Below are 22875 nucleotides of genomic sequence, written 5' to 3' on the forward strand. Positions count from 1 at the left end.
TTCCACTAGGGGACACTTAGGCTGGGTTCACACAAGCATGTTACGTCCGTAAAGAACGGAACGTATTTCGGCCGCAAGTCCCGAACCGAACACACTGAGGGGAGCCGGGCTCCTAGCATCATAGTTATGTACGACGCTAGGAATCCCTGCCTCGTTGCAGGACAAGTGTCCCGTACTGTAATTATGTTTTCAGTACGGGACAGTAGTTCCACGGAGAGGCAGGGACTCCTAGCGTCGTACATAACTATGATGCTAGGAGCCCGGCTCCCTGCAGTGTGTTCGGTCCTAGACTTGCGGCCGAAATACGTTCCGTCCTTTACGGACGTAACATGCTCGTGTGAACCCAGCCTTAGACTTGCAGCTCTGATCGCTGCTAGAACACATTACACTAACTATGTAGTGTAATGTGTTCTAACTGTCATTGTGACGTGACAATCACACTGACAGGAAGCCTCAGAGAACTGGCCGGAGGCTGCTCCTCCGAGGCTTCCGTACATGGCAGTCCGGAGGCCATTGCCTGGCCTCTGGTTGCCGTGATAAGGGTCGCCAACACCCGCAAATGCATGTGGGGGGCTGCCGATCTGCTCTAAACCTTCAATGCGGCGATCGCAATCGACCACCGCATCGAAGGGGTTAATTGCCGATTTCAGCGGCGACAGGCCGCTTATCGGCAATGGGGTGAGCAGGGCAAACGCTCTGCACAGTTAACCGCCGCTGCGGTGTAACGCCGCGCGGCTGTTAACTGTTAAAGCGCGGACTTAACTGCCCGCTCAGGTGCGCGAAGTTACTGCTCACCTGTGTATTCATTTACGCGAAGGTGCGGGAAGGGGTTAATGAGTGCAGTGCTGCTTCACTCATGTTTGCCGGGGCTTTGAGAGCCCCGGAATACACCCCCCACTGTAGATAGCGCTACACACAACCCCTTGAAGATATTGCAAAACCCCCCTGTAAATCGCGACACCTAAGCTTCTTCTAGGAGCGGAATCCCCAGTGTCAGATCGCACTGGCCAGTGATTCTGCTTCTAGAGAGAGCCCCTGACATCACTGTCCATTTGGACAGTGACGTTAGGGGCTTTCTCTAGGAGCGGAATCCCCCGGCCGACACTCTGCCCGGGGATTCCTCTACTGGAGAAGTCCCTGGCGTGACTATCCATATACTCTTCCCATATTCACATTATAGGAAATGACAAGGTTTTTTTCTACTGACCAGCGGCAATAGAGTTTGATAAAGGATGGATTGTGGCCTTTTCTCTTATATTGCCTTATTTAAAATAAAACTATTTTGCATATTTCAACCGAAGGAGTGCTTGAGTTTTTCATTGGAAGCATGAGGTGATGCGGCCAGCGCTGCACTAATGAGCGGCGGTTCAGGCACTGAAGACAGAACATGGGGGTGTTTTGCAGTGCGCCCGCCATGTTCTGTCTTCCGTACCGCCACTCATTAGTGCAACGCTTGCTGCATCGCATCATACTGACGGCGCACACTTGTCAGGACTCTGGAGCGGGGCATGGCTGTATTACACAGCCGCACAGCTTCGTATCGAAATACATGAAATAACGGTATAGAACCGTTTGGGGTGCACGGCATCGAAACAGTATCGAAATTTCGATGCATCATGCATCCCTACACTATATCTGTGGGCACTGTGGCACTATCTACAGTGGGCAATGTGGCACTATTTACAGTTGTATTGCGTCACTCTCTACTTGGGCAATGTGGTGTTTTCAGTTGGCTGGGACAAAAAAAAAACCCACAAATAAAATTCATGAATTTTTTCAACGTCCATGAATAACTGATGGCAAATGGCAGTTCAAAGTGTTCAGACGGCCGGGAAATAAATTCAATTTTTTTTGAGACACATTGATGCAAAACAGCCATGAAAAACTGACCTTTGATCCGTTGTTAACCCCTTAGTGAATAAGCCTGTTTTGGCCTTTAGGACAAAGCCGATTTTTGCAAATCTGACGTGTTACTTTATGTGGTAATAACTCCTGAATGCTTTTGCATATCCAAGCGATTCTGAGACGGTTTTCTCGTGACATGTTGTACTTTATGATACTGAAAAAATTTGGTCGTTAAATTCAATATTTATTTGTAAAAAACACCAAAATTTAGAGAAAATTTGCAAAAATCTGCATTTTTCTAAATTGTAATATATCTTCTTGTAAAACAGATCGTAATACCACACAAAATATTTACTAGTTAACATTTCCTATATGTCTACTTTATGTTTGCATCATTTTTTGAACATTATTTTATTTTTCTAGGATGTTACAAGGCTTAGAACTTTAGCTGCAATTTCTCGCATTTTTAAGAAAATTTCAAAAGGCTATTTTTTCAGGGACCAGTTCAGTTCGAAAGTGGCTTTGAGGGCCTTATATATTAGAAAGTCCCCATAAATCACCCCATTTTAAAAACTGCACCCCTCAAAGTATTCAAAACAGCATTCAGAAATTATTTTAACCCTTTAGGCATTTCACAGGAAATAAAGCAAAGTAGAGGTGAAATTTACAAATTTTTTATTTTTTTTACTAAATTCATGTGTAATACAGTTTTTTCTGTACTACAGATGGTTTTACCCAAGAAACGCAAGTCAATGCTTATTGCCCAGATTCTGCAGTTTTTATAAATATCCCACATGTGGCCCTAGTGTGGTAATGGACTGAAACACCGGCCTCAGAAGCAAAGGAGCACCTAGTGGATTTTGGGGCCTTATTTTATTAGAATATATTTTAGGCACCATGTCCGGTTTGAAGAGGTCTTGTGGTGCCAAAACAGTGGAAACCCCCCAAAAGTGACCCCATTTTGGAAACTACACCCCTCAAGGAATTTTTCAAGAGGTATAGTTAGCATTTTAAGGCCACAGGTTTTTTGCTAAATTTATTTGAACTGGTCTGTGAAAATGAAAATCTACTTTTTTTTCTGAAAAAACATACGATTTTTTTAGTTTTTACAAGGAATAAAGGAGAAAAAGCCCCCCAACATTTGTAAAGCAATGTCTCCTGATTACAGCAATACCACATATGTGGTAATAAACTGCTGTTTGGACACACGGCAGGGCTCAGAAGGGAACGAGGGCCATTTGGATTTTGGAGCGCAGATTTTGCTGGAATGGTTTTCGGTGCCAATGTCGTGTTTGCAAAGCCCTGGAGGGACCATAACAGTGGAAACTCCCCAAAAGTGACCCAATTTTGGAAACTACACCCCTCAAGGAGTTTTTCTAGGGGTATAGTTAGCATTTTGACCCTACACGGTTTTTGCTGAGTTTATGGGAATTATGCAGTGAAATTGAAAATCTAAATTTTTTCTAATAAAATGTTGTTTTAGCTCAGATTTTTCAATTTTCACAAAAGATAAAGGAGAACAAGAACCCCAATATTTGTAAAGCAAACTCCTCTGAGTACGGCAATACCCCATATGTGGTAATAAACTGCAGTTTGGACCCACATCAGGGCTCAGAAGGGAAGGAGCACCATTTGGCTTTTGGAGCTCAAATTTTGCTTGATTGTTTTTCAGGTGCCATGTTTCATTTGCAAAGACCTTGAGAAACAGTGGAAACCCCACAAAAGTGACCCCATTTGGAAAACTACACCCCTCAAGGAATCTATCTATGGGTATAGTGAGCATTTAGACCCCACAGGTCTTTTGCAGAATTTATTGAAATTAGGCTGTGAAAATGAAAATGTATATTTTCTTCCACTAAATTGAAGAATGTCTTCATTTTCACAAGGGATACTGGCGAAAAAGAGACCAAATATTTGAAAAGCAATTTCTCCCGATTACGGCAATACCACACATGTGGTCGTAAACTGCTGTTTGGACACACGGCAGGGCTCAGAAAGGCAGGAGCACGATTTGTCATGCAGATTTTGCTGTATTGGTTTTTGGGCGCCATGTCGCATATACAAAACCCCTGAGGTACCAGAGTACAGTGGAAGCCCCAAGAAGTGACCCCATTTTGGAAACTGCACCCCTCAAGGCATTTATCATTTGCCTGCACAAGACAGGGCTCAGAATTGAAGAGCACCATTTTCATTTAAGGTCTATTTTGGTGATTTTTAACAGCATCGGCCCACAATTGAAGGGCTCGGAAGTCAAATAGTAAAACAAACACCCCAAGTAGTGACCCCCATATTGGAAACTACAACTCCTTAGGGCATTTTAAGGGGTGTAGTGAGCATTTTGACCCCACAGGTGATTTTACATTAGAAATTAGTGCCCAGTGGATGATGCAAAGTGAAAATTGTAATTTTCCACTGATATGCCATTTTGGTGCACAATATGTTGTACCCAGTTTGTGGCACTGAAGACAAATACCTCATAAAACATTAAGCGGGTTCTCCCAGGTATGGCAATGCCAGATCTGTGGACGTAAACTGCTGTTTGGGCACGCTGCAGGGCTCAGAAGGGAGGGAGCGCCATTTGGCTTTTGGAGCGCAGATGTACCTTGGTAGTTGTTCTGTTTGGGGTTTTGCTGATATTTCAGTTTATAATGTGGTGGTATATGTAGTCTGTGCGGAGTACATCAGGGCATAATAAGAGGGTATAATGCGGCAAATAAATAATAATCCGCAGATGTGTGGCCAGTGTCGCACTGATAAATGGTGCCCGATCTTATCCGCTTTTGGAACACTCTGCACATTTTTCATCGCCATATTCTGAGAACCAGAACTTTTTTTATTTTTTCACCACCGGAGCCGTGTGAGGGCTTATTTGTTGCGGGACAATCTGTCATTTTCATTGGTACCATTTTGGGGTATGTGCGTTTTTTGTTTTTTTTTGATCGCTTTTTATTCCATTTTTTTGGCAAGCAGGGGGACCAAAAACCATCAATTCTTACATAGTTACATAGTTAGTACGGCTGAAAAAAGACACATGTCCATCAAGTTCAACCAAGGGACGGGAAAAGGGAAGGAAAAATTTCTACACATAGGAGCTAATATTTTTTTGTTCTAGGAAATTATCTAACCCTTTTTTAAAGCCATCTACTGTCCCTGCTGTGACCAGCTCCTGCGGTAGGCTATTCCATAGATTCACAGTTCTCACGGTAAAGAAGCCTTGTCGCCTCTGCAGCTTGAACCTTTTTTTCTCCAGACGGAGGGAGTGCCCCCTTGTTTTTTGAGGGGGTTTTACAAGGAACAGGATTTCACCATATTTTTTGTATGTGCCATTAATATATTTATATAAGTTAATCATGTCCCCCCTTAGTCGTCTTTTTTCAAGGCTAAATAGGTTTAATTCTTTCAATCTTTCCTCATAACTTAAATTCTCCATGCCCCTAATTAGCTTCGTTGCTCTTCTTTGTATTTTTTCCAACTCCAGGGCATCCTTTCTATGAATTGGAGCCCAGAACTGAACTGCATATTCTAGATGAGGCCTCACTAATGCTTTGTAAAGTGGTAATATTACATCCCTGTCCCGTGAGTCCATGCCTCTTTTAATACACGACAATATCCTGCTGGCCTTTGAAGCAGCTGATTGACACTGCATGCTGTTATTGAGTTTATGATTTACAAGTACACCCAGATCCTTCTCAACAAGTGAATCCGCCAGTGTAGCTCCCCCTAGGACATATGCATGCAGGTTGTTGGTACCCAGATGCATAACTTTACATTTATCTACATTAAACTTCATCTGCCAAGTGGACGCCCAAACACTTTGTTTAAATCTGCCTGCAATTCATGAACATCTTCCATAGACTGAACTATATTACATAGCTTGGTGTCATCTGCAAAAATAGAAATAGTGCTATTAATCCCATCCTCTATATCATTAATAAATAAGTTGAATAATAGTGGTCCCAGCACTGAACCCTGGGGTACACCACTTATTACCGGGGACCATTCAGAGTAGGAATCATTGACCACAACCCTCTGGATACGGTCCTTGAGCCAATTCTCAATCCAATTACAAACTATATTTTCTAAACCTATAGTCCTTAATTTACCCATTAGGCGTCTATGGGGGATAGTGTCAAATGCCTTTGCAAAGTCCAAAAACACTAAATCCACAGCGGCCCCTCTGTCTAGACTTCTGCTCACCTCTTCATAAAAACAGATTAGGTTAGTTTGACAACTTCTGTCCTTAGTAAAACCGTGCTGGCTGTCACTTATAATGCTATTTATTGTCACATAATCCTGTATATAGTCCCTCAATAGCCCCTCAAACATTTTCCCCACGATGGATGTTAAGCTTACTGGTCTATAATTACCCGGGGAAGACCTAGAGCCCTTTTTGAAAATAGGCACCACATTTGCGCTGCGCCAGTCCCTTGGCACTATACCAGTCACTAGAGATTCTCTGAATATTATGAAAAGGGGGACAGAAATAACTGAACTAAGCTCTTTAAGAATTCTAGGGTGTAACCCATCTGGTCCCGGGGCCTTGTGCACATTTATTTTCTTTAATTTAGCTTGGACCATATCTACATTCATCCAATTCAGTATATCAACTGATATATTAACAGCACTGGCATCGGCTACATCAGCTGCTCTTTCTTCAGTTGTATATACAGAGCTAAAGAACCCATTTAGTAACTCTGCCTTCTCTTGATCCCCTGTGACCAACTCCCCATTACCATTATCTAGGGGTCCTACATGTTCAGACCTTGGCTTTTTAGCATTTATATACTTGAAGAATTTTTTGGGATTTGTTTTACTATCCTTGGCCACCTGCCTTTCATTTTGTATTTTTGCTAATTTTATTACATTTTTACAGATTTTATTAAAGTCTTTATATTTTACAAAGGCTTCAGATGTACCCTCAGATTTGTATTTTTTAAATGCCCTTTTTTTGTCGTGTATTGCCCCTTTCACAGAAGGTGTAAGCCATGTGGGGTTTAATTTGAGTCGTTTATACTTATTACCTGTAGGAATAAATTTTGCACTATAATAACTCAAAATAGATTTGAAAATCTCCCATTTATCATTTGTACCATTATTTGACATTAGTTCTTCCCAGTCTATATCCTGAATTGCCGCCCTCATCCTGGGGAAATTGGCTTTCTTAAAATTAAATGTTTTTGCCCTCCCAGCCTGCGTTTGTTTTTTACAGTATAGGTAAAATGTAACTATATTATGATCACTGTTACCAAGGTTATCACGAACATTGACATTCCCAACAAGATCTGCATTATTAGAAATGACCATTATTAGAAATTCTGGCAATGTTTTTTTATTTTTTTATTTTTTTTTATGGTGTTCACCCTGGGCGATAAATGATATTTAACTTTATTATGCGGGTCGATATGATTACAGCGATACCATATGTATATAGCGTTTTTTATGTTTTGCAGCGTTTGCACAAAAAAAAAATGTGTCACCGTATTCTGAGAGCTATAACTTTTTTATTTTTGCGTTGACAAGGCTGTGTAAGGACTTGTTTTTTGCAGGACGGGATGTAGTTTTTACTGGTACTTTTTAGCGGTACGTGCAACTTTTTTTTATCATTTTTTATTCTATACTGTAGAAGGGACGGTGACCAAAAAAAGTGATTAGAGCGTTGTTTATTAATTATTTTTTTTGCGGTGTTCACCGTGTGGGAAAAATAACATTATAGTTTTATCGTTTGGGTCGTTACAGACGCGCTGATACCAAATATGTGTACTTTTTTAACGGTTTAATTTTTTTCCTATAATAAAAGACTAATTATAGGAAAAAAGGTTTTAGAAGTTTTTAATTTTTCAACTTTGAACTTTTTTTACACCTTTTTTTTTTTTCCCACTAGTGGACTTGAAGACCTGTCATCTTTATTCTAATACATTGCACTACCCACGTAGTGCAATGCTTTAGAGCTGTCAGCTATTCACTGACAGCAAGCCTATTGGGCTCCGCCTCTGGGCGGGGCCTAATAGGCTTCTGTACGTGGGAGACCAGGAAGCAATTGTTGGCCTCCGGTTCCCATAGTAACGATCGGCATCCGTGCGACTACATCGCAGCGATGCCGGTCACATGGAAACACATAAGATGCCGCGATCGCGGCATCTAAGGTGTTAATGGCAGGGACCGGAGCTACCTCCATTCCCTGCTGTTACAGCAGGATGTCAGCTGTAACAAACAGCTGACATCCATCGGCTGATGGTGCAGGCTCCGCTTCTGAGCCCACCGCCATCTTTCATCTGCGGCCGGAAACCTTTTAAGCCCCGCCTCCAGGCGGGGCTTAACAGGCCGCCGTACTTGGCAGACGGTGTCGCCATTGTTAGGCCTCCTGTTGCCAACAGCCGATTGGCTAGCGTGGCTACCCGGCTCTTTTTGCCGGGTAACCATGCTGCAATACTGTGATTGGTCTGTCAGTAGAGACTGACCAATCACAGCAATCGCTGGCGGCGCCGCGTCGCCATTGTTCCCCCGACGAGTCACAGTGACTGTCGGCTGTCTATGACAGCCGATGTCACTGTTCTGTCACCATGTGTTTTGACATGGTGACGGAAAAGCACCATGACTTAACTGTACTTCATGGTGTGTTAATGCAGGGCAAACCATGACGTACAGTTGCGTCATGGTGCGTTAAGGGGTTAACTGCCCTTTTTCTCGTCTTTGTGAGTAAAACCTTATAGCCCTCTTCACTCTCCCCTCACAGCGATCCAAGGTGACGGAGGGAGAAAACTAGTTGTCTAATCAGCTTCTGAGCCCGTGTCATTGATTTGTCGTATGGATACGGAAAATGGTATGAAGCACTGGCTTTCCATGACGTAGGGTTAAGGCTGGATTCACACGAGGTCATTACGTCCGTAATTGACGGACGTATTTCGGCCGCAAGTCCCGGACCGAACACACTGCAGGGAGCCGAGCTCCTAGCATCATAGTTATGTACGACGCTAGGAGTCCCTGCCTCTCCGTGGAACTACTGTCCCGTACTGAAAACATGATTACAGTACGGGACAGTTGTCCAGCAGCGAGGCAGGGACTCCTAGCATCGTACATAACTATCCCTGCAGTGTGTTCGGTCCGGGACTTGCGGCCGAAATACGTCCGTCAATTATGGACGTAATGACCTCATGTGAATCCAGCCTAACGGTTCAAGCTTTATAGACAACATATACAGTACTAACAACTGACCTCTAGTTCACATGTCTATAATATACATATTTACAGCTAAGCTATATGCATGATGGGAAAGGTATACCTTGGATTAACTGTATATAGATCACATTTTGTAGTTTTATATCATCAGGCCTAATTTTGGGGAGTGGTGTGGTGCAGTGCAGCTTATTGTCTCTGTCCGTCCTAAAATTATTTTTCCCTTTCATGAGATCTAGTTTAGTTATTAAGTTGCTGTTATTGCCTAGGGCAGGTGGTCAATTTTGATTATGAGCTATAGAGGAAGCCGGAAATGTTGTACAAGTGCGTATAAGGTGTTCTTTAACGTCTCTAAGATAATGTTACAGTCTTCAGTAGGCTCAGTAGGAGTCCTGCTTCAGTTCTATCTGGGGTATGTAACCTTCACACATTACAATTGTACTTGTGTTACTGTAACGCATTACTAATCTGTCTTCCCCTCATTAAACTCTCCCCTCTTCAACATATCCTGAATGCAGCAGCCAGGCTTGTCTTTCTGACTAACCGCTAAACCACTGCCTCTACCCTGTGCCCATTCCCTTTAGAATACAATTTAAATGTATTCCTTTCACCCACAAAGCTCTCCACAATGCTTTACCTTCTTACATCCCATCCCTTATCTCTGTCTACCACCCTACCCATAATCCGAACCTCCCACTTCCGTCTCCAAGACTTTTCTCATGCTGCACCAGTTCTCTGGACTGTGCTACCCCAGACAATCAGATTAATTCCCAACATCAACAGTTTTAACCTGTTAATGCCGAAGGACGGATATATCCGTCCTCTGCAGCCGCTAGTTCGCGCGGGAGGACTGATATATCCGTCCTGTGATTGCACGGGTACTGACAGTGTAAACACGCGATCAGCGGCAGGAGCACGACTGTTATCCTGCTGCAACTGCCGGAATTGAAGCGCGCTCCGATTCTGGCAGTTTAACCCATTAAATGCCGTTGTCAATAGCGACAGCGACATCTAATGTGTTTGACAGAGGAAGGGTGCTCCCTTTGTCACCCCATTGGAGCCCCCGCAAAGAAATCGTGTCGCCGTCGGGTTTCCCTGGCAGCCAGGGGCCTAACAAAGAGCCCCAGGTCTGTCTTCAGCAAGTTTTACACTGACAGGCAATAATGCTTTGGTATACCAAAGCATTATATACGCGATCAGCAGATCGCATAGTGAAGTCTCCTGGTGGGATTAAAAAAAAAAAAAGTAAATCAGTTAAATAAAGTTTGTGAAAAAAAATTATAATAATTTAGTCAAAATCAAATAAAGCTTTTTTTATTTAGTAAAAGTGCCAAAACAAATCACACATACACATATATGGTATCCCGCGATCGTAACAACTTGAACAATAAAATGAACACATTAATTAAACCGCCGGATGAACGGCGTCCAGAAAAAACAACTTCAAAATTCTCTTTTCTCCCATTCCCATTAATCTATAAGTCCTATGTACCCCAAAATAGTACTGATGAAAACGACACATTGGCCCGCAAAAATCAAGCCCACACACGACCACATTGACGGAAAAATAAAAAAATTACGTCTCTTTTTCTAAAAGGGTTTTTATTGTGCAAACGCAGGAAAACATCTAAAACCTTTGCATATTTGATATCCCCGTAATCGTGCCGACCCATAGAATAACGTTAACATGTTGTTTACGCTGCATAGTAAACGGCTTAAATTTATAACGTCAAAAACAATGCTGGAATAACTGCTTATTTTCAATTCTCTCCTCAAATAAAGTTAATAAAAGTTAATTGATATATTATAAGCATCTAAAAATGGTACAATTACAAAATACAACTCGTCCCGCAAAAAACAAGCCCTTATACGGCTAGGTAGACGGAATAAAAAAAAAAGTTACGACTCTTGGAATGCGACCGTGAAAAAACAAAAAATAATCCTTGGTCATTAACGCGCAAAATGGCCTGGTGGTCATTAAGGGGTTAAGTCTGCCATAAAAATACATCTTTTTAGGCCTCATGCACACGACCGTATTTTTTCCCACCCGTAAATACGGGTCCGTTGTCACACGTATTCCACCCGTTTTGCACCAGTATTTACGAACCCGTGCCCGTAAATATGGGTCCGGTGTCACCCGTATTCCACCCGTATTTACGGGCACGTTTTTTGCGGCAAAATAGCACTGCACTAATCGGCAGCCCCTTCTCTCTATCAGTGCAGGATAGAGAGAAGGGACAGCCTTTTCTGTAATAAAAGTTAAAGAAATTCATACTTACCCGGCCGTTGTCTTGGTGACGCGTCCCTCTCTTCACATCCAGCCCGACATCCCTGGATGACGCGGCAGTCCATGTGACCGCTGCAGCCTGTGATTGACCTGTGATTGGCTGCAGCGGTCACATGGCCTGAAACGTCTTCCAGGACGTCGGGCCGGATGTCGAGAGGGACGCGTCACCAAGGCAACGGGCGGGAGACCGGACTGGAGGAAGCAGGAAGTTCTCGGTAAGTATGAACGTCTTTTATTTTTATTTTTTACAGGTTTATACTGATCGGTAGTCACTGTCCAGGGTGCTGAAAGAGTTACTGCCGATCAGTTAAGTCTTTCAGCTCCCTGGACAGTGACTATTTACTGACGTCGCTTAGCAACGCTGCCGTAATGACGGGTGCACACATGTAGCCACCCGTTATTACGAGAGCTCCATAGACTTCTATGGACTGTCCGTGCCGTTATTACGGCCTGAAATAGGACATGTTCTATCTTTTTCAACGGCACGGGCACCTTCCCGTGAGAAAACGGGAAGGCACCCGTCGCCAATAGAAGTCTATGAGCCGGTTATTACGGGTCGTAATTACGACCCGTAATAACGGGAGTTTTTACGGTCGTGTGCATGAGGCCTTAGAGAGGCCTATCATATTCCTTAGTCTGAATGCTTTTCTTTACCCCCCCCCCCCCTTCCATTATATGAGTCATCAAAACCTGACCCCTTCATTCAGCAGTATCCACCACGCTCCTTGCATACTAATGCACTTCATATCTGTCATATACAGATACTGGCTGGTGACCCACTCATGCAGCTTTATGTGTACTACCCTATGTTTATAATAGATGGCTGGACCAATGTATTGAACAAGCACTTTTTACATTTTGTGTCCCCCCCCCCCCCCTAGTTCCTCATAGAGCTCTTGTGAGCAGGGTCCTCACTCCTCTTGTTTGAATTGTTAATTTTGTCACTGTATAGTCTGTACATGCACCCTCTGAACTGTAAAGTGCTGCACAACACGTTGGCGCTATATTAATAATAAATATTATTATTATTATAAATTGTAGCAATGATGTCTCATCGTGTGATTATAAAATAATTTCCTATATAAAATCCTTGAAAACCAGATGATTAGTATGGCTATGTTTACATCTGCGTCATTATTTCTGTTACTCTTTTCATTCAATAAAACAAAATAACGGAAGTGCCAGATCCGTCCCATGACAGACACCAATGGCGTCCAGAGCCAATTGACTGTAACCCCTTATTGGCCAGGCCTATTTTGGTCTTAATGACCAAGCATTTTTTTTTTCCTTTTTCATTGGCACATTCCAAGAGTCCTAACTTTTTTGTTTCTCAGTCGACATAGCTATACAAGGTTTTTTTTTTTTGTGCAGAACCAGTTGTAGTTTTTATTTTTAATGGGTACGTATAATACATCAATTAATTTTAAAAAAAACCAACGCTTATTTTGGCATCTTTTTTTTGCATTTTAAATTTATGCTGCTCACCATGCGGTGTAAATACTGTTACTTTCATTCTATGGATCGGTACGATTGTGGCAATACCATTTATGTATAGGTTTTTTTATGTTCTACTTCTTTTGCACAATAAAAATATATTTAAACAAAAATAATTAGTTTTTTGCATCGCCACATTCCCAGAGCCATAACTTTTTTGTGTTTTTCCGTCGTAGCCATATGTGGGCTTGTTTGTGGGATGAGATGTAGTTTCCATTGGTACAATTTTGGGGTAAATAGGACTTAGGCCGGATTTACACGAGCGTGTGCGTTTTGCGCGCGCAAAAAAACGCTGCGTTTTGCGTGCGCAAAAGGCAATTGACAGCTCCGTGTGTCATCCATGTATGATGCGCGGCTGCGTGATTTTCGCGCAGCCGCCATCATAGAGATGAGGCTAGTCGACGCCCGTCACTGTCCAAGGTGCTGAAAGAGCTAACTGATCGGCAGTAACTCTTTCAGCACCCTCGACAGTGACTGCCGATCACAATATACACCAACCTGTGAATCAAAAAAGACTTTCAAACTTACCATGAACTGCCTGCTTCCTCCAGTCCGGTCTCCCGGCCGTTGCCTTGGTGACGCGTCCCTCTCGTCATCCGGCCCCACCTCCCAGGATGACGCGGCAGTCCATGAGACCGCTGCAGCCTGTGATTGGCTGCAGCCTGTGCTTGGCCTGTGATTGGCTGCAGCTGTCACTTGGACTTAATTGTCATCCCGGGAGGTCGGACTGGAGGAAGAAGCCGGGACTTATCGGTAAGTCCGAACTTCTGTTTTTTTTTACACGTATATGTATATTGTGATCGAAAGTCACTGTCCATGGTGCTGAAACAGTTTAAGTCTTTCAGCACCGTGGGCAGTGACTGCCTCCTGACGTCGCGTACCCGAACATTTTTTGCCGGGTTCGGTCAAAACGAGTTCGGCCGAACCCGGTGAAGTTCGGTACGCTCATCTCTAATTTGACACTCCGTTTGGATGTTTGTAAACAGAAAAGCTCGTGGTGCTTTTCTGTTTACATTCATCCTTTTGACAGCTCTTGCGTGATTTTCGCGCATGCAACGCAGTAGCGTCCGTGTGGCATGCGTTGTTTTCACGCACCCATTGACTTCAATGGGTGCGTGTTGCGTGAAAAACGCACGATTATAGAACATGTCGTGAGTTTTACGCAACGCACTCACGCTGCGCAAAATTCACGCATCGTCTAAACAGCCCCATAGACTATTATAGGTGCGTACGACACGCGTGAAAAGCACGCGCGTCGCACGCGCGTATAATACGCTCGTGTAACTGAGGCCTTATTGAGTAACTTTTTTTTTCGGAGGGGGGTTTGAAAAAAAGTGTTTACGTCATTTGCAGATTTTTTTGTACGCCATTCACAGTGCCGTTAATATAAATTGTTCATGGGAGAAATGATTTTATTAAGTGAATTTTTTTTTTTTTTTTAAACAGGCGGACTGTATTTTAAAAAAAATTTTTGTCCCACTAGGGGAGTTTATATAAGCAATCAAAAGATCGCATTGTAGTGCTTTGGTATACTTAGGGATGTTCACACGCTTAACAAAAAAACGGCTGTAAATACGGAGCTGTTTTCAAGGGCAAACAGCCCCTGATTTTTAGCCGTTTTTGACAGCCGTTTTTGGAGCAGTTTTTCTATTGTTAATGAAAAACTGCTCCAAAAAACAGCTCAAGAAGGTCTTGAGAAAATAGCCCTTGCAAACATACCCTTAGGGCTTATTCAGACGAACGTGATATACGTCCGTGCAACGCGCATGATTTTCACGCGACTCGCACGCATCTTTATTAGTCTATGGGGCCGTGCAGACAGTCCGTGATTTTTACGCAGCGTGAGTCCGCTGCGTAAAACTCACGACATGTCCGTTCTTTGTGCGTATTTCGCGCATCACGCACCCATTGAAGTCAATGGGGGCGTGAAAATCACACGCACCACACGGAAGCACTTCCGTGGGACGCGCGTGATTCGTGCAACAGCTGTAAAACTATGACTAAGTTTGTCTGAATTCGGCCTTAAACTCAAGCAATGAGTAAACGCCCAGACTGGTTTTAAATATCACACCTTAAAGGGAATGTGTCGCTAGAAAAATATATATATATTTTTTTAGTTAAACAGTTATTATATACATGATTAGACATTGTTCTAATTTTTTTAATTTTTTTCACAAGTCAGGAAATATTATAAATTAGATTCTAATTTATAGCATTTCCCTGTGTGCTGGTCACTAGAGGGAGCAATTCCCAAAATTGCAGCATTGGCATGTGGTAAAGCAACCACATTGCTTTATGCTGCAAAATTTGAGAAGACACACTCGCTCTAGCGTCCTCAAACAATCCCCCCTCCTTTATCCTGGCTAGTGCCAGGAGAAAGGAGGGGATTGACTGTTCAAACCTCCTACACTGTGCGCCGCCATTTTTTGAGCGAATACACAGTGTAGTAGGCTTACATACAGTGTTAATCACACACTAAAACACGAACATACACAAACATAACTTACCTGCTCCAGCCGCTGCCTCTGGTCCGTCCGCTCCTAGTGCTTGCTTCTAATCGCATGTCCAGAAGCCGCGACCGGAAGTAGTCATCTTACTGTCCGGCCGCGGCTTCCGGTCCACAAGAAAATGGCGCCTGATGTCGCTCGGCCGAAGACCTTCCATTTTGACTGTGTGGGAACGGCTCCCGTTCGCATTCTCTATGGGGATGTATGTGCCGTATTCCATCTCTGTTCAATATGTTGCGCCCCTACTATTGTTCTGCGGGTCGATGCGATTACGACTATACCAAATGTGTCTAGTTTTTTTAAGTTTTGCAGCATTTGCACAATAAAATCACTTTTCCTTAAAAAAAAAAAATTTTTGTGTCCCCATATTCTAAGAGCTATACATTTTTTTTCAGTCCAAAAAACCTGTGTAAGGGCTTTTTTTTGCGTGGCCGGTTGTAGTTTTTATTGATACTGTTTTGGGGTACATGCGGCTTTTTGAACGCTTTTTATTCCATGTTTTGTGAGGGGTGGGGATAAACAAAAAATAGCGATTTTGGTATTTTTTTTGCGGTGTTCACCATGCGGGAAAAATAACATTATAGTTTTGGGTCGTTACGGACGTGGTGATCCAAGTATGTGTACTTTTTTTTTTAAGGTTTTCATTTTTTTCATATAATAAAAGACTTATTATAGGAAAAAAGGCGGTTACTGTTTTTATTAACTTGAACATTTTATTTTTACACTTTTTTTATTCAACTTTTTTTATTAACTTTTGTAACTTTTTTTTTTGATCCACTAGGGGACTTGAAGGCCTGCACCTCTGATCTTTACTCTAATACATTGCACTAGCCACATAGTGCAATGAATTAGAGCGGTCAGTCATTCACTGACAGCAAGCTTATTAGGTCCCGTCTCTGGGCATGGTCTAATAGGCTATCGTACGTGGCAGAACCGGAGGCCATTGTTAGGCCTCTGGTTGCCATAGCAATGATCGGCATCCTCACGATCACATTGTGTTGATGCCGATCGCTACTAACCGCTAAGATGCCGCGTTCTCTTTTGATCACTGCATCTAAGGGGTTAATGGCAGGGATCGGAAATAGATTTTTGTATGTGCCATTCATATATTTAATTTAATCATGTCCCCTTAGTTGTCCTTTTTTTTTTTAGGCTAAATAGGTTTAATTCTTTTAACCCCTTAACGCTTAGTGACGTACTATTCCGTCATGCTGACAGCCCCATTCGCGCTCGGTGACGGGATAGTACGTGTCAGGGAAAATGCAGCGCCATTTTCCGCCGTCGCGTGCACGAGCTGTGACCGCTGCTGTTTCGGACAGCAGGCTATCACAGCTCAATACGCCGGGACCTGTCGCGATGGTCCCGCTTCCACAATCGCTGCTATTGGTCAGTCAGTGAGTAACCGTCCAATAGCGGCGATTGATGTCTAAACTTCCTCTCCCTGACATCACATCCTGCCGCACCCGCCCTGAACGCCTCTGTTGGAGATAGCGAGGTGTTTAGAGCGGTTCTGTGAAGAGAGAGAGGAGAGCAGACCTACAAAAAGTCAAAAAATGACTTAAAAAACAACTTTTTTTCTGTATCCCACCTCTTCCATCCCACCTCTTCCATCCACTCCTGTACCCTTCTTCTTTGTGTTCCCCCCCACATTTTTGGTCAGTGATCTCCTATCACTGACCACTTCTTAGTATTCCGGACCAATTTCTTGGTCCCCGGGGATTATTTTTTTGTTATAAAGTATATTAAAAAAAAAACAGTACATATAGACAATTTAACTGGTTAGTTTAGTATTAGGGTTAGTGTCAGGGAACCGTCAAAAAGCGTAGTTAGGTATAGCGTCAGGAATCAGTCACCCTAGTTAGATCTAGCGTTAGGGGTCCATCACCGTAATTAGGTTTAGCGTCAGGGAAGCTCAGAATATTCTAGTTAGGTTTAGTGTCAGGCACCCGTCACCGTAGTTAGGTTTAGTGTTAGGGAAGCTCGGAATAATCTAGTTAGGTTTAGTGTTAGGAACCCTCGCCCTAGTTAGGCTTAGTCTCCGGGAAGCCCACTCGTTCTATAAAAACACCAATTTTTTGGGCTGGTTTAGGTAGCAGCCTATCGCTCCTAGTTAGGGAAGCAAACAAACATGTCCCAATGGACATTTAGTGCCGAAGAGGCATTCATTTCTTGCCTCCGACACAGACTCATCGGATGGTGAGACTCTGTTTTATTTATCCACCTCATCCAGTGATGAAGAAGAGGAACCCCCTAGGAGACGCCCCAGGACCACCACTACAGCTGAAACCCCCGAGCGAAATGACCCCGCCGCAGTTGAAACCCCCAAGCAAAGTGACCCCTCCGCAGTTGAAACCCCAGAGCGAAGTGACCCCATTTGGACCCCCACACCAGACATATATGAGCCCCAAATCCCAGAGTACACGGGCAGCTCAGGGATACGGCAGGGCTCAGTGAAATGGACTTTTTCAAGTTCTTCTTCACTGATGGCTTTATAGATCTTATGGTCTCCCAGACTAATTTATATGCCCAACAGTATATTACTAAGAACCCCATATCATTTTATGCCCAATCCCACAGGTGGACCTCTGTAGATGCAGCAGAGTTGGGCAAGTTCTGGGGACTTCACTTGAACATGGGGCTTCTGAAAAAGCCGTCCATTAGGACCTACTGGAGCACGGACATCTTATACCACACCCCGATGTACCGTATGTGTTATGAGGCAATACTTCGCTTCTTACATTATACAGATAATGAGCAGTGCCCACCCCGAGATTACCCCAGTTTTGACCGTTTGTACAAACTGAGACCCCTATTAGACCATTTCAGTGCCCAGTTTGCCCAAGCATACACCCCCGAGAAGTTGATGAGTCCCTGGTACATTTTAAAGGGAGGGTTTAATTCCGCCAGTACCTACCGAGTAAGAGGGCAAGGTATGGCGTGAAGATGTATACGCTGTGCGAGAGTGCATCAGGGTATAGGTACAAAATTAGAATATATGAAGGGAAGGACAGCAGTATTCATGCCCCCCTTTACTGGGAATTAACACAAAAATTGTGTGGGATTTGGTGCACCCACTGCTGGACCAGGGTTACCACCTCTACCTGGATAATTTTTATACCAGCGTCCCACTCTTCAACTGCCTCGCTTCCAGAAGTCCTGCGGCACTGCTAGAAGAAATCTGAGAGGCCTCCCTAAGACTCTGCAGGACAAACACTCAGAAGGGGTGAGAGCAGGGCACATTCTAGCAGCAACATATTGTGTATCAAGTACAAGGACAAGAGAGATGTCCTTGTATTGACAACAATGCTTGGCCACACCAGTACCCACGTACCTGTACGAGGTACCAGTACAGAGACCCCCAAACCAGACTGCATCCTGGACTACAATAGGTACATGGGAGGGTGGACTTGTCAGATCAAGTCCTGAAGCCCTACAATGCCATGTGGAAATCGAGAGTGTGGTATAAGAAGCTGGCCGTGCACATCATACAGATGGCATTGTACAATGCGTACGTGCTACGTCGATGTGCAGGCCAGAGGGGAACTTTCCTGGAATTTCAAGAGGTGGTTATCAAGAACCTAATCTTTAGGGACCAAGAAGAGGAAGCACCCAGTACTTCTGGAAGAGAGGCCACACGCATCGTACCAGGGCAACACTTTCCAGGAGAAGTTCCCCAAACTGGCAAGAAGGGAAAAAGTCAAGAGGTGCAAAGTCTGCTATAAGAGGGGAATAAGGAAGGACGCAATATACTAATGTGACACGTGTCCCGAAAAACCAGGGCTCTGTATGAAAGATTGTTTTGGAATTTATCATAAATCCCTTGATTTTTTAATTTACCCTGATGCACTCCGCACAGCTTATCCCCCTCATCTTTCTCTTCTGAGCCCTTCCATGTGCCAAGGCAGCAGATAACAGCCACATGTAGGGTATTGCCATACCCGGGAGAACCCACATTACAGTTTATGGGGTGTATATCTCCGGTGGCACATGCTGGGCACAATATATCGGACACTGACATGGCATATATATATATATATATATATATATATATATATATATATAAACATTGCAAATCTCACTATGCACCATCTGCTGCGCATTATCTTTTACACAGTACCTGTGGGGTCAAAATGCTCACTACATGTGATGGATTTGCCTGACACAGCTTCTTTGTCGACGCCCGTGGTTAATCAGCCTGCATCTGTGCCTAGGTTTGTTAGAGTGACTCCATCTGCTACCACTGGGAGGCTGAGGAGTGGGAGAACCTATCACAGCCTGGCCAGACGGAGCTAGCTACCGCCCTCTGTCTATTTATACCTTCATTTCCTGCTCCTCCTTTGTCTGTGATTCTTTCCTGTTTCCTGGCTCTGCTGCTACTGCTATTAATTTGAGCTTGCTTCATTTTGACCCTGGCTTTACTGACTACGCTCCTGCTCTGCGTTTGGTACCTCGTAAACTCCTGGTTTGACTCGGCTCGTTCACTACTCCTGTTGCTCACGGTGTTGCCGTGGGCAACTGCCCCATTTCCCTTAGCTTCTGTGTACCCTTGTCTGTTTGTCTGTCGTACACATATTGAGCGTAGGGACCGTCGGCCAGTTGTACGCCGTTGCCTAGGACAGGCCGTGCAAGTAGGCAGGGACTGAGTGGCGGGTAGATTAGGGCTCACCTGTCTGTCTCTCTACCCTGTCATTACACTACACTTCTGCATTCATGACTTGGCACCAGAAAAGCTCCAGTAAGCCAAACGGTGGTCCTTCCCTTCTAAGCCCTGCCGTGTGCCCAGGCAGCTGATAACAGCCACATGTAGGGTATTGCTGTACACAATTTAAGGGGTGTATATCTCCGGTGGCGCATGCTGGGCACAATATATTGGACACTGAAATGGCATATATAGAAAATTGCAAATCTCACGCTGCACCATCTGCTGTGCAATACCTTTTAGACAATACCTGTGGGATCAAAATGCTCACTACACCTCTAGATGAATGCCTTAAGGGGTGTAGTTTCCAAAATGGGGTCATTTCTGGTGGGTTTCCATTGCTTTGATACCTCTGGGGCTTTGCAAATGCGACATGGCACCCGAAAACCAATCCAGCAAAATCTGGATTCCAAAGAACACACAGCGCTCCTTTTCTTCTGAGCCCTCCCATGGGCCCAAACGACAATTTATCACCACAAATGGGGTATTGTCGCACTCAGGACAAATTGGGCAACAAAATGGGATGTTTTATTCTTTGTGAAAATAAGAAATGTTGAGCCAAAACTACATATTATTGGAAAATATAAAAAAATAAAAAATTCACAGCCCAATTCAAATAAATAATGTGAAAAACCAGTGGGGTCTAAATGGTCACAGTACCCATAAATTAATTCCTTGAGGGGTGTAGTTTCCAAAATGGGGTCATTTCTGGTGGGTTTCCATTGCTTTGATACCTCTGGGGCTCTTCAAATGCGTCATGGCACCCAAAAACCAATCCAGCAAAATCTGGATTCCAAAGAACACATAGTGCTCCTTTCCTTCTGAGCCCTCCCATGGACCCAAATGGCAGTTTATCACCACAAATGTGGTATTGCTGCACTCAAGACAAATTGAGCAATAAAATGGGGCAATTTTTCCCCTGTGAAAATAAGAAATTTTGATTAAAAATTACATCTTATTGGAAAAAAAGTCATTTTTTTAATTTCACAGCCCAATTCAAATACGCGCTGTGAAAAAACTGTTGGGTCAAAATGGTAACAACAACCATAAATAAATTCCTTGAGGAGTGCAGTTTCCAAAATGGGGTCACTATTGGGGGATTCCTACTGTTTTGGCACCTCAACACCTCTTCAAACCTGGCAAATATATTCTAATAAAAAAAAGGCCTCAAAATGCACTAGGTGCTTCTGGGGCTTGTGTTTTAGTTCACGAGCACACTAGAGCCACATGTGGGACATTTCTAAAAACTGCAGAATCTGGACAATACATATTTAGTATTGTTTCTCTGGTAAAACCTTCTGTTACAGAAAAAAACTAGAATAAAATTGAAATTCAGCAATAAAAATGAAATTTGCTAATTTCACCTCCACTTTGCTTTAATTCCTGTGAAATGCCTAAAGGGTTAAAAAAAACTTTCTAAATGCGGTTTTGAATACTTTGAGGGGTCTAGTTTTTAAAATGGGGTGTTTTATGGGGGTTTCTAATATATAGGACCCTCAAAGCCACTTCAGAACTGAACAGGTAACTTAAAAAAAAGGCTTTTGAAATTTTCTTAAAAATGAGAAATTGCTTTTTATGTTCTAACCCTTGTAACGTCCAAGAAAAATAAAAGAATGTTCAAAAAACTATGCCAATCTAAAGTAGACATATGGGAAATGTAAACTAGTAACCATTTTTGATGGTATAACCATCTGTTTTACAAGCAGATGCATTTAAATTCAGAAAAATTCTATTTTTTTCAAAATTTTCTCTACATTTTGCAATTTTTCACAAATAAACACTGAATATATTGACCAAATTTTACCACTAACCTAAAGCCCAATGTCTCATGAGAAAACAATCTCAAACCTATCCAAGCGATTCTAAGCATTCTGACGTTATTACCGCATAAAGTGAAATATGTCAGATTTGAAAAAGGCCTTAAGGCCCAAACTAGGCTGCGTCCTTAAGGGGTTAACCTTTCCTCATAGCTTCGTTGCTCTTTTTTGTATTTTTCCAACTCCAGAGCATCCTTTATGAACTGGATCCGAGAACTGAACTGCATACTCTAGATAAGGCCTCACTAATGCTTTGTAAAGTGGTAATATTATATCCCGCGAGTCCATGCCTTACAATATCTTGCTGGCCTTTGAAGTAGCTGATTGACATTGCATGCTGTTATTTAGTTTATAATCTACAAGTACACCCTGATCCTTCTCGTTTGCCAAGTGGATGCCCAAACACTTAGTGTGTCCAAATCAGCTTGCAATTTACGAACATCTTCTATAGACTGAACATTACTACATAGCTTGGTGTCATCTGCAAAAATAGAAATAATGCTATTAATCCCATCCTCTATATCATTAATAAGTTGAATAATGGTGGTCCCAGCACAGAATAATACCCCTAAAGCTTCTCCCACACAAAATAATGCCCTCATAGCTGCCCCCACACAGAATAATGGCCCTATAGCTGCACACATACAGTATAAAGCCCCTATAGCTGACCCCCATATCCAATATAATGCCCCCACAGTGCCTAATAAAAAAAATCGAATAATTAGACACCTATCCCTGTTCCCACGATGAGCGGAGGTTTTCCATCTATTCCTCTGGTCTGTGCAGTGTGTGGCTTGGCGCAGACAGGCACAATGATGTCACTATATCACGCCTTTCTGTGCTGTTCCGCTCAACGCCGGCAATACATAGTGAATGCTGGAGCAAGGATCTGTCCGCTCCCTTCTCGAGCATTGGAATCAACTGCATCTGTCACCTGAGGACGCGGATACAGTTGGTACCAGCACATGCCACCGTTGGGGAGCTGGCCGTGTTCCGCACCATCTCTGTGGGCCCGGGCCATCAGTGAGTGGCTCGTGACCCCCCCCCCCCCCC

At 43.3% G+C, this 22875-nt stretch overlaps 1 protein-coding gene across 2 annotated transcripts in view; it reads left to right on the forward strand.

Moving 5' to 3' along the window:
* The window catches only part of RALA (RAS like proto-oncogene A), a 96333-nt gene that overhangs the window by 16617 nt on the left and 56841 nt on the right, over positions 1-22875 (forward strand). The window lies entirely within an intron of this gene.

Source organism: Rhinoderma darwinii, chromosome 5 (assembly GCF_050947455.1).
Source record: "Rhinoderma darwinii isolate aRhiDar2 chromosome 5, aRhiDar2.hap1, whole genome shotgun sequence".
Lineage (NCBI taxonomy): Eukaryota > Metazoa > Chordata > Amphibia > Anura > Rhinodermatidae > Rhinoderma > Rhinoderma darwinii.